At 42.7% G+C, this 18,852-nt stretch overlaps 1 long non-coding RNA gene across 2 annotated transcripts; it reads right to left on the bottom strand.

The window, feature by feature from the left end:
• Positions 1-12,383: 12,383 nt before the first annotated feature.
• Positions 12,384-17,247, bottom strand: LOC119334418. Of its 2 annotated transcripts, none has more exons than XR_005161322.1 (6): positions 16,879-17,247; positions 16,634-16,799; positions 15,786-16,499; positions 14,442-14,553; positions 12,777-12,905; positions 12,384-12,679 (listed from the first exon to the last, which is right to left on the bottom strand). It is a non-coding gene; the product is annotated as an uncharacterized LOC119334418 (long non-coding RNA). The 2 variants fall into 2 exon arrangements; XR_005161321.1 differs by having other exon boundaries at positions 16,634-16,804.
• Positions 17,248-18,852: the final 1,605 nt, after the last annotated feature.

Raw genomic sequence — 18,852 nt, forward strand, 5'->3', positions numbered from 1 at the left:
CCCTTTCCCTCTCCCTCCCCACTTCCTTCCCCCTCCTAGTAGGAGTCCTACTCCTACTAGGAGGAGGACTCCTCCTTGGCGCGCCTATAGGGCCGGCCGGCCTCCTCCCCTTGCTCCTTTACATACGGGGGCAGGGGGCACCCCTAGACACACAAGTTGATCCACGTGATCATATTCTTAGCCGTGTGCGGTGCCCCCTTCCACCATAGTCCTCGATAATATTGTAGCGGTGCTTAGGCGAAGCCCTGCGACAGTAGAACATCAAGATCGTCACCACGCCGTCGTGCTGACGGAACTCTTCCCCGACACTTTGCTGGATCGGAGTCCGAGGATCGTCATCAAGCTGAACTTGTGCTAGAACTCGGAGGTGCCGTAGTTTCGGTGCTTGATCGGTTGGGCCATGGAGACGTACGACTACATCAACCAAGTTAACGCTTCCGTTGTCGATCTACAAGGGTACGTAGATCACACTCTTCCCCTTTTGTTGCTATGCATCACCATGATCTTGCGTGTGCGTAGGAATTTTTTTTGAAATTACTACGTTCCCCAACAGTGGCATTCGAGCCTAGGTTTTATATGTTGATGTTATATGCACGAGTAGAACACAAGTGAGTTGTGGGTGATATAAGTCATACTGCTTACCAGCATGTCATACTTTGGTTCGGCGGTATTGTTGGACGAAGCGGCCCGGATCGACATTACGCGTACGCTTACGCGAGACCGGTTCTCCTGACGTGCTTTGCACATAGGTGGCTTGCGGGTGACAGTTTCTCCAACTTTAGTTGAACCGAGTGTGGCTACGCCCGGTCCTTGCGAAGGTTAAAACAACACTAACTTGACAAAGTATCGTTGTGGTTTTGATGCGTAGGTAAGATTGGTTCTTGCTTAAGCCCGTAGCAGCCACGTAAAACTTGTAACAACAAAGTAGAGGACGTCTAACTTGTTTTTACAGGGCATGTTGTGATGTGATATGGTCAAGACATGATGCTAAATTTTATTGTATGAGATGATCATGTTTTGTAACCGAGTTATCGGCAACTAGCAGGAGCCATATGGTTGTCGCTTTATTGTATGCAATGCAATCACGCTGTAATGCTTTACTTTATCACTAAGCGGTAGCGATAGTCGTGGAAGCATAAGATTGGCGAGACAACAACGATGCTACAATGGAGATCAAGGTGTCGCGCCGGTGACGATGGTGATCACGACGGTGCTTCGAAGATGGAGATCACAAGCACAAGATGATGATGGCCATATCATATCACTTACATTGATTGCATGTGATGTTTATCTTTTATGCATCTTATCTTGCTTTGATTGACGGTAGCATTATAAGATGATCTCTCACTAATTATCAAGAAGTGTTCTCCCTGAGTATGCACCGTTGCGAAAGTTCTTCGTGCTGAGACATCACGTGATGATCGGGTGTGATAGGCTCTACGTTCAAATACAACGGGCGCAAAACAGTTGCACACGCGGAATACCCAGGTTATACTTGACGAGCTAAGCATATACAGATATGGCCTCGGAACACGGAGACCGAAAGGTCGAGCGTGAATCATATAGTAGATATGATCAACATAGTGATGTTCACCAATGAAACTACTCCATCTCACGTGATGATCGGACATGGTTTAGTTGATTTGGATCACATAATCACTTAGAGGATTAGAGGGATGTCTATCTAAGTGGGAGTTCTTTTAGTAAATTAATTGAACCTAAATTTATCATGAAACTTAGTACCTGATAGTATCTTGCTTGTTTATGCTTGATTGTAGATAGATGGCTTGTGCTGTTGTTCCGTTGAATTTTAATGCGTTCCTTGAGAAAGCAAAGTTGAAAGATGATGGTAGCAATTACACAGACTGGGTCCGTAACTTGAGGATTATCCTCATTGCTGCACAGAAGAATTACGTTCTGGAAGCACCGCTGGGTGCCAGGCCTGCTGCTGGAGCAACACCAGATGTTATGAACATCTAGCAGAGTAAAGCTGATGACTACTCGATAGTTCAGTGTGCCATGCTTTACGGCTTAGAATCGGGACTTCAACGACGTTTTGAACATCATGGAGCATATGAGATGTTCCAGGAGTTGAAGTTAATATTTCAAGCAAATGCCCGGATTGAGAGATATGAAGTCTCCAATAAGTTCTATAGCTGCAAGATGGAGGAGAACAGTTCTGTCAGTGAGCATATACTCAAAATGTCTGGGTATAATAATCACTTGATTCAATTGGGAGTTAATCTTCCAGATGATTGCATCATTGACAGAATTCTCCAATCACTGCCACCAAGCTACAAGAGCTTCGTGATGAACTATAATATGCAAGGGATGAATAAGACTATTCCCGAGCTCTTCGCAATGCTGAAAGCTGCGGAGGTAGAAATCAAGAAGGAGCATCAAGTGTTGATGGTCAACAAGACCACTAGTTTCAAGAAAAAGGGCAAAGGGAAGAAGAAGGAGAACTTCAAAAAGAACGGCAAGCAAGTTGCTACTCAAGAGAAGAAACCCAAACCTGTACCTAAGCCTGAAACTGAGTGCTTCTACTTCAAGCAGACTGGTCACTGGAAGCGGAACTGCCCCAAGTATTTGGCGGATAAGAAGGATGGCAAGGTGAACAAAGGTATATGTGATATACATGTTATTGATGTGTACCTTACTAATGCTCGCAGTAGAACCTGGGTATTTGATACTGGTTCTGTTGCTAATATTTGCAACTCGAAACAGGGACTACGGATTAAGCAAAGATTGGCTAAGGACGAGGTGACGATGCGTGTGGGAAACGGTTCCAAAGTCGATGTGATCGCAGTCGGCACGCTACCTCTACATCTACCTTCGGGATTAATATTAGACCTAAATAATTGTTATTTGGTGCCAGCGTTAAGCATGAACATTATATCTGGATCTTGTTTGATGCGAGACGGTTATTCATTTAAATATGAGAATAATGGTTCTTCTATTTATATGAGTAATATCTTTTATGGTCATGCACCCTTAAAGAGTGGTCTATTTTTATTGAATCTCGATAGTAGTGACACACATATTCATAGTGTTGAAGCCAAAAGATGCAGAGTTGATAATGATAGTGCAACTTATTTGTGGCACTGCTGTTTAGGTCATATCGGTGTAAAGCGCATGAAGAAACTCCATACGGATGGACTTTTGGAACCACTTGATTATGAATCACTTGGTACTTGCGAACCGTGCCTCATGGGCAAGATGACTAAAACACCGTTCTCCGGTACTATGGAGAGAGCAACAAATTTGTTGGAAATCATACATACAGATGTATGTGGTCTGATGAATATTGAGGCTCGTGGCGGATATCGTTATTTTCTCACCTTCACAGATGACTTAAGCAGATATGTGTATATCTACTTAATGAAACACAAGTCTGAAACATTTGAGAAGTTCAAAGAATTTCAGAGTGAAGTAGAAAATCATCGTCACAAGAAAATAAAATTCCTACGATCTGATCGTGGAAGAGAATATTTGAGTTACGAGTTTGGTGTACATTTGAAAAATTGTGGAATAGTTTCGCAACTCACGCCACCCGGAACACCACAGTGTAATGGTGTGTCCGAACATCGTAATCGTACTTTACTAGATATGGTGCGATCTATGATGTCTCTTACCGATTTACCGCTATCGTTTTGGGGATACGCTCTAGAGACGGCCGCATTCACATTAAATAGGGCACCATCAAAATCCGTTGAGACGACGCCTTATGAACTGTGGTTTGGCAAGAAATCAAAGTTGTCGTTTCTGAAAGTTTGGGGCTGCGATGCTTATGTGAAAAAGCTTCAACCTGATAAGCTCGAACCCAAATCGGAGAAATGTGTCTTCGTAGGATATCCAAAGGAGACTATTGGATACACCTTCTATCACAGATCCGAAGGCAAGACTTTTGTTGCTAAGTTCGGAAACTTTCTGGAGAAGGAGTTTCTCTCGAAATAAGTGAGTGGGAGGAAAGTAGAACTTGACGAGGTAACTGTACCTGCTCCCTTATTGGAAAGTAGTGCATTACAGAAAACTGTTTCTGTGACACCTACACCAGTTAGTGAGGAAGCTAATGATGATGATCATGAAACTTCAGAACAAGATACTACTGAACCTCGTAGATCAACCAGAGTGAGATCAGCGCCAGAGTGGTACGGTAATCCTGTTCTGGAAGTCATGCTACTAGATCATGATGAACCTACGAACTATGAAGAAGCGATGGTGAGCCCAGATTCCGCAAAATGGCTTGAAGCCATGAAATCTGAGATGGGATCCATGTATGAGAACAAAGTATGGACTTTGGTTGACTTGCCCGATGATCGGCAAGCAATTGAGAATAAATGGATCTTCAAGAAGAAGACTGACGCTGACGGTAATATTACTGTCTACAAAGGTCGACTTGTCGCAAAAGGTTTTCGGCAAGTTCAAGGGATTGACTACGATGAGACCTTCTCACCCGTAGCGATGCTTAAGTCTGTCCGAATCATGTTAGCAATTGCCGCATTTTATGATTATGAAATTTGGCAGATGGATGTCAAAACTGCATTCCTGAATGGATTTCTGGAAGAAGAGTTGTATATGATGCAACCAAAAGGTTTTGTCGATCCAAAGGGAGCTAACAAAGTGTGCAAGCTCCAGCGATCCATTTATGGACTGGTGCAAGCCTCTCGGAGTTGGAATAAACGCTTTGATATTGTGATCAAAGCATTTGGTTTTATACAGACTTTTGGAGAAGCCTGTATTTACAAGAAAGTGAGTGGGAGCTCTGTAGCATTTCTGATATTATATGTGGATGACATATTACTAATTGGAAATGATATAGAATTTCTGGATAGCATAAAGGGATACTTGAATAAGAGTTTTTCGATGAAAGACCTCGGTGAAGCTGCTTACATATTAGGCATTAAGATCTATAGAGATAGATCAAGACGCTTAATTGGACTTTCACAAAGCACATACCTTGACAAAGTTTTGAAGAAGTTCAAAATGGATCAAGCAAAGAAAGGGTTCTTGCCCGTGTTACAAGGTGTGAAGTTGAGTAAGACTCAATGCCCGACCACTGCAGAAGATAGAGAGAAAATGAAAGATGTTCCCTATGCTTCAGCCATAGGCTCTATCATGTATGCAGTGCTGTGTACCAGACCTGATGTGTGCCTTGCTATAAGTCTAGCAGGGAGGTACCAAAGTGATCCAGGAGTGGATCACTGGACAGTGGTCAAAAACATCCTGAAATACCTGAAAAGGACTAAGGATATGTTTCTCATATATGGAGGTGACAAAGAGCTCATCATAAAAGGTTACATTGATGCAAGCTTTGACACTGATCCGGACGATTCTAAATCACAAACCGGATACGTGTTTACATTAAACGGTGGAGCTGTCAGTTGGTGCAATTCTAAACAAAGTGCTGTAGCGGGATCTACATGTGAAGCGGAGTACATAGCTGCTCCGGAAGCAGCAAATGAAGGAGTCTGGATGAAGGAGTTCATATCCGATCTAGGTGTCATACCTAGTGCATCGGGTCTAATGAAAATCTTTTGTGACAATACTGGTGCAATTGCCTTGGCAAAGGAATCCAGATTTCACAAGAGAACCAAGCACATCAAGAGACGCTTCAATTCCATCCGGGATCTAGTTCAGGTGGGAGACATAGAGATTTGCAAGATACATATGGATCTGAATGTTGCAGACCCGTTGACTAACCCTCTTCCACGAGCAAAACATGATCAACACCAAGGCTCCATGGGTGTTAGAATCATTACTGTGTAATCTAGATTATTGACTCTAGTGCAAGTGGGAGACTGAAGGAAATATGCCCTAGAGGCAATAATAAAGTTATTATTTATTTCCTTATATCATGATAAATGTTTATTATTCATGCTAGAATTGTATTAACCGGAAACATAATACATGTGTGAATACATAGACAAACACAGTGTCACTAGTATGCCTCTACTTGACTAGCTCGTTAATCAAAGATGGTTATGTTTCCTAACCATGAACAAAGAGTTGTTATTTGATTAACGGGATCACATCATTAGGTGAATGATCTGATTGACATGACCCACTCCATTAGCTTAGCACCCGATCGTTTAGTATATTGCTATTGCTTTCTTCATGACTTATACATGTTCCTATGACTATGAGATTATGCAACTCCCGTTTGCCGGAGGAACACTTTGTGTGCTACCAAACATCACAACGTAAATGGGTGATTATAAAGGTACTCTATAGGTGTCTCCAAAGGTACATGTTGGGTTGGCGTATTTCGAGATTAGGATTTGTCACTCCGATTGTCGGAGAGGTATCTCTGGGCCCTCTCGGTAATGCACATCACATAAGCCTTGCAAGCATTACAACTAATGAGTTAGTTGCGAGATGATGTATTACGGAACGAGTAAAGAGACTTGCCGGTAACGAGATTGAACTAGGTATTGAGATACCGACGATCGAATCTCGGGCAAGTAACATACCGATGACAAAGGGAACAATGTATGTTGTTATGCGGTCTGACCGATAAAGATCTTCATAGAATATGTAGGAGCCAATATGAGCATCCAGGTTCCACTATTGGTTATTGACCGGAGACGTGTCTCGGTCATGTCTACATTGTTCTCGAACCCGTAGGGTCTGCACGCTTAAGGTTTCGATGACAGTTATATTATGAGTTTATGAGTTTTGATGTACTGAAGTTAGTTCGGAGTCCCGGATGTGATCACGGACATGACGAGGAGTCTCGAAATGGTCGAGACATAAAGATTGATATATTGGACGGCTATATTCGGACACCGGAAGTGTTCCGGGTGATTTCGGAGAAAATCGGAGAGCCGGAGGGTTACCGGAACCCCCCCGGGAGAAGTAATGGGCTATTTGGGCTTTAGTGGAGAGAGAGAGGGGCAGCCAAAAGTGGGCCACGCGCCTCCTCCCCCCTGGTCCGAATTGGACTAGGAGAGGGGGGACGGCGCCCCCCTTTCCCTCTCCCTCCCCACTTCCTTCCCCCTCCTAGTAGGAGTCCTACTCCTACTAGGAGGAGGACTCCTCCTTGGCGCGCCTATAGGGCCGGCCGGCCTCCTCCCCTTGCTCCTTTATATACGGGGGCAGGGGGCACCCCTAGACACACAAGTTGATCCACGTGATCATATTCTTAGCCGTGTGCGGTGCCCCCTTCCACCATAGTCCTCGATAATATTGTAGCGGTGCTTAGGCGAAGCCCTGCGACAGTAGAACATCAAGATCGTCACCACACCTCGTGCTGACGGAACTCTTCCCCGACACTTTGCTGGATCGGAGTCCGGGGATCGTCATCAAGCTGAACATGTGCTAGAACTCGAAGGTGCCGTAGTTTCGGTGCTTGATCGGTCGGGCCATGGAGACGTACGACTACATCAACCAAGTTAACGCTTCCGTTGTCGATCTACAAGGGTACGTAGATCACACTCTTCCCCTCTCGTTGCTATGCATCATCATGATCTTGCGTGTGCGTAGGAATTTTTTTGAAATTACTACGTTCCCCAACAGCGTGTCCCATCAGTATCAACCATGATTTCATCGTTTAAGAAACTCTTCATGGTGACTGTGTTTGGAGCAGAAATGTCTTCCATATCACTGAATTTCATGGTATACTACATGTTGCACCCATGGCACAATAAGCCTGTTAGGACCGAGTATCATGTGGTAATTGAAGGGTAATAAAATGTAATGATAAGCACTATTGTAAATCTCATTTGCTATAGCATAATAGGATGATAGGTAAATAGATTTTTAGATAGTCCTGCAAAATTAAGATAATGTACTTTGGACCATCCAAGCATTCATGGACCAAAAGAAGGTAGAGTAATCACATCATCACATAGATCAAAGTAAATAGAAACATACATAAGCACGAAAGCATTGACTACCTCTTTCAACTAATATAGAACTTTCTCACTCATCCATCTTTCTGAAGAAAGTACAACCGACAAACTTTGACCCGAAGATATTATCTTTTCATGGTTCGTGTTGCACGCATTATTTTTGAAGAATGATGCAAAGAACCATGGCTACTACTGCACCTGCACAACAAAAGCGATATTAAACATTAAACCATTTGGCGCATCTAATAGGCCACAAAGTTGCTCGTAATAATATATGCATAGGAAGTAGAAAATAGCATTGATTTGCAGAATACCATGAAACATCAAAACATCACAAAACAGGCAAGTTAAATTATCATATACATTTGAAATGCAGCAATGAGAAGGAAATGCATGTCAATAAAAATATTGTTAAGAACGGAATCTCTAAGCAAGTAAATGCAAAATATTTTTCTTGAAAGAAGTTGATAAAATGAATTGTTGAATATCAAAGACAAAATTTACAACTTCAAAGTTGTATGATGTGCAAACATTAAAACACAGAAAGGCACTCCCTCTATAAAGAAATACAGAACGATCTTATATTTCTTTACAGAGGGAGTACTTACAAACAATCCTAGGGAATGAAGCACGAGGGCCTGATAAATACATCATATGGCTGAACCATTTTTAGCTTATCTTCTTCCTTCCTCCATACGTCAATCCTAAGGAATAGATTTTTTGCACACAATCCAGGTAGAATGAGGATGGCGGAAAAATGTTGGTACAAGAGGGTCATATTCATTACTGGAGTAGTTGTGTATGGTAAAAAAATAGGACCTCCACAGCCTAGTGGTGGAAATCCCAAGGAGCATTGTGATACAACTGCGAATTCAAAGAAGATGCTATGGGATGGTACCTGTCACGGCATGAAATTTGACCAAGAAAATAGATAGGAACATGCACAAGTAAAGTTCTATAAATGCAAACAAATCAAGAACTTATCTATGTTAATAACTTGAAAAGTTGAAATACTATAGTCCTTCAGTCAATACCTATCACAAACTAAACTATATGGAGCAGTTTCGAGTGGCTACCCATAGCAAACATCGACAACCATTTCACTGACTGAATTTTCAAGAGTAATAACAAGCAGATGTGTGTACATATGAGCTAGCCAAGAACCTTTTTGCCAACACTAACCAGAATGTAGAAATAAGAGTGGATAAACCGAGCATATAACTTTATGTTCACTAATTTTATTGTCCCAAAAAATATGCCTTTTTCGATATAAGCTCATTCACAACCATCTGGATGCTATAAAAAAATTATCAGGAAACTGAGGTTTCATAAGAGAACACAAACTGTTCATGCATCTTCCTTCCTGTTGGACATTAGTAAAGATATGCATACCAAATGAACCCAAAATGCAAAGAAATATTGGGGGATGCGGATAAAACATGTCAGCATCACACCATGTTTTAGGCTTGTAGCTATAGGTACTTTCAACACACCAGATAGTTCAGCCATGTCTACTAACTCTAAAGGGTGCTATTTTCATGCACACCAAGACCTGGTACTGAAGTAAGATTTTGATATAAATACTAATGTATGTTTCCTACAGAATTTCACTAACCGATATAGATAAACATGATCTCATACGCAAAGATAAAACTGAAGACATTTGAGTATTCTCAGATGCTCTCGAGCAAAACTAAACTACACATACCACTTGCAAATATATTTTACTAATATCCTCGCCGACGCACTCCAAAGAAACTAAGTTGCAAATATCTCCTAGAAATGTGTTCTACTAATATCATTGATATGCACACCCAATTGATTAACTCACATGCATGTTGCTTCGCTTTTCATCAAACATCTTGTCGACACGATAAATCATAAGTATGTAGAAAATAATAAGAGTAGGATGGGTTTAATCTTAATGAATGTGCAAATGAAAAGCCTTTCTGACAGAATCAAGAGCAAACTATTAAATGAATTATAGCGGTAGCCGGTAGATTGCAGGTAGTTCACGATTTCTTGTTTACATTGGCTCTATAAAGCAAAATACATATCTAGCTACATCATGTAGGGCATTCTTGTGCTTGGTTGTGGCTGAACTTTCTTGGCCACGTTGATGAATGGATCTGATTAAGATTGTTTGGTGTTAGGCAAGGATCTGCATACTATATTGAGAAGGTAATAGGAAAATGGCGCATGAGAGATAAGTTGGCCCTAAAGCATAAGCAACCTTGGTTTGTTATTGTTTCATATAGTTCTGAACATGTTTTTATACACTATTGTAATTAGACTGGGGTAATCTATAAAGCTGATCTGCAATGGAAAACAAATATGATGATACATGAAGTAGACACTTCATATAGACACAACATTAATTGTTTTATGATTAATCATAGATATAGAGGTGATAAATATTACTAAGGGCCATACTTCATCGTAGGCCCATTACTGAACAAATATATCTTGGCTGTCCAATTTATAGAAAATAAGAAATGAGAGCATACACAAACCTTTACACAATGCTAATGTAACTTGTCAAAGATCCAAAAATAGGCTACTATTTTAGCGTTGAACTAAACGAAATACAAAATCCTCACCATGAATAAGGCATTAGTACAACAAACTTGTGGTGGGAAAACCTGCACACGGCTACCACATCTCTCCTATAAACCTCGTTAGGCTACCCGCCTAACCAACGCACTTTGGGGCGGTACTACTTGAGGGTCCTTCGATCTTTTTACTGTAGTGCGTTTTTTGGCGCTGGCACTCGGTCAACCGGTCATTCATTTTGCGTGTTTATGCTGACTTCACAAGTAGATGACCAGTGGACCTCCCTAGGTTAGGGTTTATCGTCATGTGGTGAGATTTGGTGCCAGGTATTTCAGATCTTTGTAAGGGTTCTATGTAAGGACTTTGACAGGGTCGTCATACTTGTTTCTACGGAATAAAACTACCTGAGAATATAGATCCTCGAAAAAAGAAAAACTCCTTGGGAATAGATTTGTTTTTGGTTGGGAGCGCTCTGACATGCGTTTGCCTGGTGGCGCCCACTGGTCCAAACCTGCGTGTCGGGTGTGTGTGTGTGTGTCCTCTCAATGGCTTAGCGACTCGGCGTAGCTCTAGATAGAGTACATTGCTGATTTGGGGGGGGGGGGTGCTAGGCACGCCTGGTTTCCTTGCTGTGGTTCGAGGATCCCCGCCGTCGTGTCGTTTCGGCTGTCGGTGTTGGTTCCATGGCTGCTGCTTGGGGCGCTGCTTCGCCGTCCATGCGATCTGCGATCTACGCTACGTCCTGCTGCTCTGCCCTGCATTGGGCACTTATGATTTGCTCCTCTTTACATTCGGTTAGATGATTTGCCCTGCTTTTCCTTTTCCTATAGATAATATATGCCCCTTTTAATTACTATAGTCATTTTTTATTTTTATGCCTATTTTGACCATGCGAAATGACTCTACTGCCCCTGTGGCAAATTTTTAATTCTATCATGCAGGTCCAGTCACTGAGAAACACATGTCTTGGACCCCACCACCGAATAACACATTTTTAAGCCAAGCGTTTTCCTTTACTTTACTATAAAGAATTGCTTTCCCTTGCCTTATCCGGCGGACACTTCTAGCTGCCATTATTTCACTCAGCTGAGCTCCATGAGAGAGGATTCCACAAGGTGAGGTCCCCCGTAAGGGGTCGTGGTCGTGGCCAGCAACATGAGGGAGCAGCTGCGGCCAGTGCTGCCAGACTACAACGCGCCTAAGCCCCGGCCAAGGCTGTAGCAGCTGCTCTCGCGTGTCGTCATTCCCCTGCTCTCACGTGCCGTCGTTCCCCTCATGGACCGAGCAGATCCCCGGGAGAAGATGGGGAACTGCAAGGTGTGCAGCCGACGGTGAAGTGCCGCTTCGCCGTGATCCCAGGAGAAGATGGGGAACTGCAAGGCGTGTGGCCGGTGATGAAGTGCCGCTTCGCCGTGATGTCGCAGGACGTCGTGCAGGCGCACATCAAGATGGAGTACACCCAATGGCGGAGCTTCATTAGATTAGTTGGGCGGGACATTCTAAAGAAAAAAGCATAGAAAAGAGATGGGCAAGTCATTTAGCAGGCTAGCTGGGCAGTGTTCCGCCTGAGATGGGCGGGCCAAAGCACGGGTTGGCCCCAACGTAGCTCCACCACTGAGTACATCACCACTGCAGCCGCCGTTTCTGCTCAGGTAAAACTAACTTCCTTCGGTGGTTATTGAATCTGTAGAAATTTTGTTAGCTCGTTGCTATTATGCTAATAGCCAAGTCTTGAGGGCAGTGTTGATACTTAGCTGAGTGATTCAACATTGGGGTACTCCATCGAGTTGGTTAGATTGTAGTATAAAATACTTAGTTTAGTGATTGCCTTTAGATGTTTCAGATGCTTTAGAGTATTTTCCAATTAAATCACAGATGATTTAGAGTTCATATATATATGCTATGCATCCTCACATATGCACTTCCTTAGAATTGTTGATATGTTTGTATTATTGCTAGCACCCGTTGTTAGCTTACTTAGAGAACAAACAAGCATTTTAACATAAAAGCATCACCTTAGTTACAAAATCCAAATACAAAAACTATGCTAGGTCTGCAGTTTGTTTCATGCATCACCTGAGTGTACTGCACTTTCTGTGCAGCACCAACCTGAAGCCAAAAGAACACAAAACTGTACAAACTAAAATAAAAACATGTCCACAGGCCTAATAACTTTGAAAGTCCGAGCCCTACTACAAGAGTTCAAACAGACAATAGTAATAGAGGAAGTACAAAAATGTATTAGTTGGCATTTCCTCCGGATGGTGAATTGCCTGAAAAAAGAGAGCATTAGGTATAATGATGGTGTTACTTTCTTGTGCAAGAAGCAAAACTTCACCAAGAAAGTAAAATATATTGGGAGCATTGTACCTTTATTTTCCCTATAATCCTTGCCCTTGCTTGGTGACTATATGATGGTGGTGCAAGCTAGTCAGCATCTTCAGATTAGTCCATCCAAAAAGCACACCAAAGGTAGTAGTTGTATTGGTTGTATTATCCCTGAAACGCCATTATCAGAAATTCAGTTGGCGGTTAATAGTAAATAGAAGTGCAGGGCTTGCTTATCACACTTACTTAGGACTCATAGGCCTTATTATTCAAAATAAGCAAGATGTAGGCAAAAATGATATATACCAAAGATTATATGTCAATCTAACTAAAGTACTGTTCACAGGATACCGAGTATGATAACGTGTCATTGCTCGCTCTAATAATAAATAATTAAGTTGTTGGAAAGGGGGGTCTTTTTTTATACAGTTTACTTTAGTGATTTAGTACAAATAAGGAGATGTCCAAACCTGACAGGCAAGGCAACCTCAAATCCATGGGGTCAATTTGGTTAGATCAGGATGAGCAGAAATGAGACGCACCATATACGTTTTCCATGCATCAACATATATCCATGAAAGAAAATAGAGAACTGTTTTTACGCATCCACATAAACTCACTAAAGAAATAGAGAATAGAAATTGCTCCTCAACTATTTTTATGCATCCACATACACTCATTAGAAAAATAGAGTAATGTGTACAAATCGTACTCCTCTAGAGCAGGGGGGGTCCATATTTACAGAAAAAGAGATATACAAAAGCTACAACAACTGCTGTGTTACTCAAAAGTATGCAATGCAAAAGGAAATTAGTCACCAGGCATTTGCACTAAGTGGAGATCTCTAAAAGACTTGCAACATTTGTACAGGGAAGGAGGCAGGTAAGGTGTAGTAAACTACAGAAGATTGCACTGCATAGTTCCATTGTTACGTAAAAAAATGTTAGAAATCCATAATCATAGAAACACAACGGATCAACCTTTGACCCGAATCTTTAGATAGGCCTTTTCCCCTTTCCAAACAAAGATCACAACAAAAAATCTCAGGTGTACAAAAACTGTAGTAATAATTGTCCCTCTAAGTTCACAGTTGTTGTTAATTATTATGGTGAGGTTAAGCTGCAATATTTGTTACATGTGGACATATTTTACAGAAGGGTTTTATTTAGTGAGATTCACTCTACACTGTAGGAGATCAGTTTTTCTGAGATCAATCAAATATGACAGAAATTTCCTAATTCTTACCTCATCCATATTCCACCGGGATGCTCTAGTTCTGAGTGACGCACATACTATTTATACTTGGCAGCTAGGCATGCTAATACGGCCATCGCGGACATAAGGCTAACATGTACGCACTGTTTGTCCATTAATACATATCTTCACAGAGGAAAAATGCAAAAGAACAACCGATACAGCAGTAGTTTAGTTTCCACAAGCGTAACAATGAAGAAGCTTATTATTGTATAAGTTTACTTAATTTGGTCACACTACGTTAATCATTTATGTGCACAAAATAGGGAGGCAGACTTTCTTCAGGCCTAATTTTCACTTATTACTGAATGACATCTACTAACCTACATAAAACCAAACTTGTATGTCCTCTGACTATCGCAACTGACAGTAAACTAACTAACTATATTTACCAAAATGTACAATTCTCAAGGTCAGGTAGGGAAACAAACACCAGGAATAGAGGATGCACACCTGAAACCTGCTGGAGTTTGCTTCGGTCTCCCTCGCAAGGGCCAAACCAAAAACAGAAGCAGCAATCCTATGCGCCTCCATGCCAAGTTTTTCACCTATAATTGACAAGCACCTACAGAGGTGGAATTGACATCAGCCATAAATCACAAGTTCTAGGCAAAGAAAGTGAATTCCTAGAAAGCAAGTATCAAAATATTGCCCCCTTCCAAGATACTGCAAACAAAGAGATATAGAGCCAGTTCTTTTGGGCAATTCTCCGAGAATTGACCCCCTCCCCAACTTCTCCCAGAATTGCCACTCTATATTTTCTTACAATTCCTAGCTAACTAGATCTTAACTAGCTAGGAATTGTAAAAAAAGATGAAGTGGCAATTCTAGGAGAAGCTGTGGAGGGGGTCAATTCTCGGAGAATTGCCCAAAAGAACTGTTTTGAATATTACAACAGAACATCACTTTCGTTCAACATAACGATGGGGAAAACACCATTTGCCATAAATTTAAAGATAAAAGGAGGCATCATCTACACATGTGCTAGTATGCTAGATAGTACATTTTAAGTCTAGTAACGTTGAAGTGAACTGGAAGCAGATCTTAGCAAAAAATTCAAAGAAAGTGATTAGAGAATCTTCAAGCAGAACCTCTGAATATAGGCAACAAGAAAAAAATCTCACTGAGTAAGGCATTACAACAAACAAGTATTGGGCAACCAGCACACAGCAGCCACCTCGACCCAGGCTTAACCTATCTCAGCAAAAGAAATTACATCCTAGGGAAAAGAACTTGCAGGCATATTCTTACTCTGTGAGCACAGAAAACAGAAAATTTTGGTTTATCGTCCCACAATGCTACTAAATTCCTTGACAGGTGTTTTTCAAAACCATCACCAAACCTAGAGTAAACTGCACTTATGTCGGCAGCAGCCACACACTGCTGCCAGCTACGCAACAGCAACAGAGAGGAGGTTGCACACTCGAACGTTCAAAGCTGTTCAAAGCTCTTCAGGTTGTCTGTCTCTCTCAAATTCTCTCTCTTTTACCAGAAATTAGACACGGTCAAGAAGTTAAAGAAACAAAGCACTGTTATCTTTCTTTCGGCAAAAAATACACTGCTGGTAACAGGGCTAGGCACAAATATGCAAACCAGACATTTTGTGTGTTTAAATCATGAATCAGCACACAACACCATAACAAAAACTTAAAAGTAGTGAGAGATCATTCATACTAACACAAGTGTTTGAACTTTTAGTAAGAGTAGACAGCAAATAGAACCATGAACATGTCTTGCTAACAAAAATTTAAAGTAGCAAAGTTGATTAGACAAAAAGGTTTGGAAAAAAACTAATACCTTCAGTAAAAAAATCATATGAACACGTCACGATTTACAAAATACAGCAGCTGTGTGCTTGAACAACAATTTTTGTGTCACATGCGAAGATGCTGGCCAGCTTCGCTCCGAACTCTTCTGACAGCCAGAAATAAATTCGGTTAGCATAGAAGTGCGAGTTAAAAGAAGGCTTCAAGCCTTTTGTGTCACATGAGGAAAATAATTTAAACCAGAAAATAAATAATACACTTAGCTAAACTTTGAGGATAGGACTTCAATTTCGAATGAGATGGCCGTGAGGTTGCCAGATCTTCTACTGCTTGAACAACAACTATAATTGTTAAGATCAAAATCAGCATCTTTTGCAAGTAATGCAGAGTGAGAAATTTTCTGCACACAAAAAAGACTTTGCAGATTCCGTATAGTTGACACAAGCAAAATGCCTAAACTGCTTTTCTCAAGATCCCATGACTGAAAGCTGTGGATAGCAAATTGTAATATATGAGCATCAGTACTTCTTAGGTAGCACAGAAATTCGTTGGAACTTCAACAAGAGCCGAACAGAGGCGAGGACACGGGCACCGAAATTAGACAAATAAATGAAAGATAAAATAGTTTTTATGAATAATGTAGAGGCCCAGCCACTTGTTGCTGATCCTACAAGATGTGTGGGAATCCCACAAGAATCAAATGCCTCAGGGACCTCCTCCCGCAGGATCCAGTGCCACCAAATTTCTGAGATGATGAACACAAGAGGGAAACAAAAGCGAGCACCGCATGAGAAAATCAGGAATAAAGCAACAGGAGGGGAGTGGAAGTAGGCGGCGACCGTACGGCCGCAGATGTACGGTCGCAGATGGATCGAGGACCTGGTGGTTGGATGACGAGGACGCCGACAACGGACAATTTCAAAGCCAGCCAACGGCTCTGGCGTCAGCCATGGCTGCCCGAACACCGAGGACAAGGGCGTCCTCCTCCCCCACCACCACTTTTCCTCAGCGGCCCTGCCCCTCCGCAAGCACCATGAAGACATGCCTGCCCTGATCTCCCACGAATCAAGGGATGAGCTCAGGTTACTACGTGAAGATAAGTAAACGATGAAGAAAGAGCTCACCTGTGCCCGTTCGTCTCCTCCACGAACTGGGAGCCATCCTTGCCCTCTCCTTTGCGGGCAAACGCCGGAGCGGGGCTCGTTCAGGATGGGTTCCTCTGCTGCCCTCACTGCTGCTCCTACTCTCCTGACGAAGATATGCGCCAGATCCAGAATCATGGGACGCGGCGCGTGATGCCGGCGACCTGCACCCTACCAGGTTCCGGCTGGATGGAGAACGTGCCCTTGTTGTTGCACCTTGAGCGCCGGGAGAGAAGGCGGCGGTGCGAGAGCAGGGGAGACGAGACGGAGCGGAAAGAGAAGAAGAGGGCTCGAAGGACGGAGAGGATTGGCCGAGTGCGCTAGGTTTCGGGGAGAGGATTGGTCCTGACTCTCTATCCCAGGCTGGACCGCCTGCAGCCCACGATCGCTCTATCCCCCTCTTTTCCAGCCTAACACACACACACACGCATGCGGTGACTGAAACGGCAGGCCCGCGCTACATATTGACCCACCTGTCATCAACTGCAACACGAACCAGCAGCCCACAGTTGACGATGTGCAAGAGACAAGCGCTCGAGCCCACCACGATCGCTGCCCACCCACCTTTTACCGCAGCACAAACCGAACATGCACCTGAACGAGCCATGTAATGCACACTGGATAGTCGGTCCTGCGACAAATGGCCCAACCCTCATCCGTTGAAACCAGGTCATGTGAGGCAAAACTGATGGCCAAATGTTTGCCAAACAGATGAAAAGTACGAAAAACTTTACACGCAGGTAGATCGAGCGACCCAAAGTTGCTTGCGCTCGCAGGTGCCTCCGCTATGCGGGTTGCATAGCGGTGTTTATATGTTCAATACCTACTCGAGGGAAAATGATTGCACTTTAAATTTTAAGCAACAAAACACAGAGTTACCAGTTCAACCTGGTACACATGTACTCTCTCCGTTTGAAAAAGTTTGTCTCTCAAATAGATGTATCTAGCACCAAGTTAGTGGTAGATACATCCATTTGAGGGACAAGTTTGAGATAAGTTTTTTCAAACGGAGGGAGTAGCCAGGAAGTAGCTCAAGAGTTTGATAAGAACATAAAGCAACTTCATTTTTGTTCGTACGTGATAGGGAGGAAACACGAGCATGTGAAGCAGGCCAACGAAGGGCTCAGTCCGTCGGTGTAGAGGTGGTTGATAGAGACTCCGAAATATCAAAAAAATCGATAAAGTGTGAACTTTATTGACTTAAATGCAGGATCAAGAGATAGAAACACAATAAGCACACACCTGGTCTCTGCATAGCTAGTATACACACAATCATCACCAACACACGCACACACACACACAAAAACACATGCTAGCAAATTGCAAAGTTATAAGACTGCAACAATGACCATATCCACACCAACCATCTCACGAGACCATAAGAACGATGAGGTTTCACAACAACAATGCCTACAGAAATAAGGGTGCGACACTTTAGCACCGCCGTCACCGTATCCAACTACGCAAGGCTAAAATCTAGGTTTCCACCTTAAAAAACCAATCCGAACATATCCAAGCAATGCCTTCAATAACATAACAACATACAAACATCACCATTTCCATGAATAACCAACACTGGTCAGACCCAGTCTTTCACCCGGGAACTCGAGACAGGGTTCTCGAGTTGCACCACAATCGACGTCTCTTATGCATTGTCCCCGCCACTTTTCTGAGAGCCTAGTAGCTAGATATAATGTGGACTGCCTCTGCTGCACAATCATCCTTCTAAATCAGCTGCCGTCCATAGTTTGCAACACCCCGGCGATGTCAAACCACTGGGTCAAGGGAGAGTAACCCTCATGAAGACCTTTCGGTGGTAACCACAATCCACGGCGAGTCCACCGCCATAAGCCGGAGTGGATGTCATAAGGACCAACACTGAGGGCGGAGCACACTGCCGCCGGCTACCACCTCGCTGGAAAGAGCACTGGACAGACCCGTTAGCCAGTGGCCGAC

This window comes from Triticum dicoccoides, chromosome 7A (assembly GCF_002162155.2).
Source record: "Triticum dicoccoides isolate Atlit2015 ecotype Zavitan chromosome 7A, WEW_v2.0, whole genome shotgun sequence".
NCBI lineage: Eukaryota > Viridiplantae > Streptophyta > Magnoliopsida > Poales > Poaceae > Triticum > Triticum dicoccoides.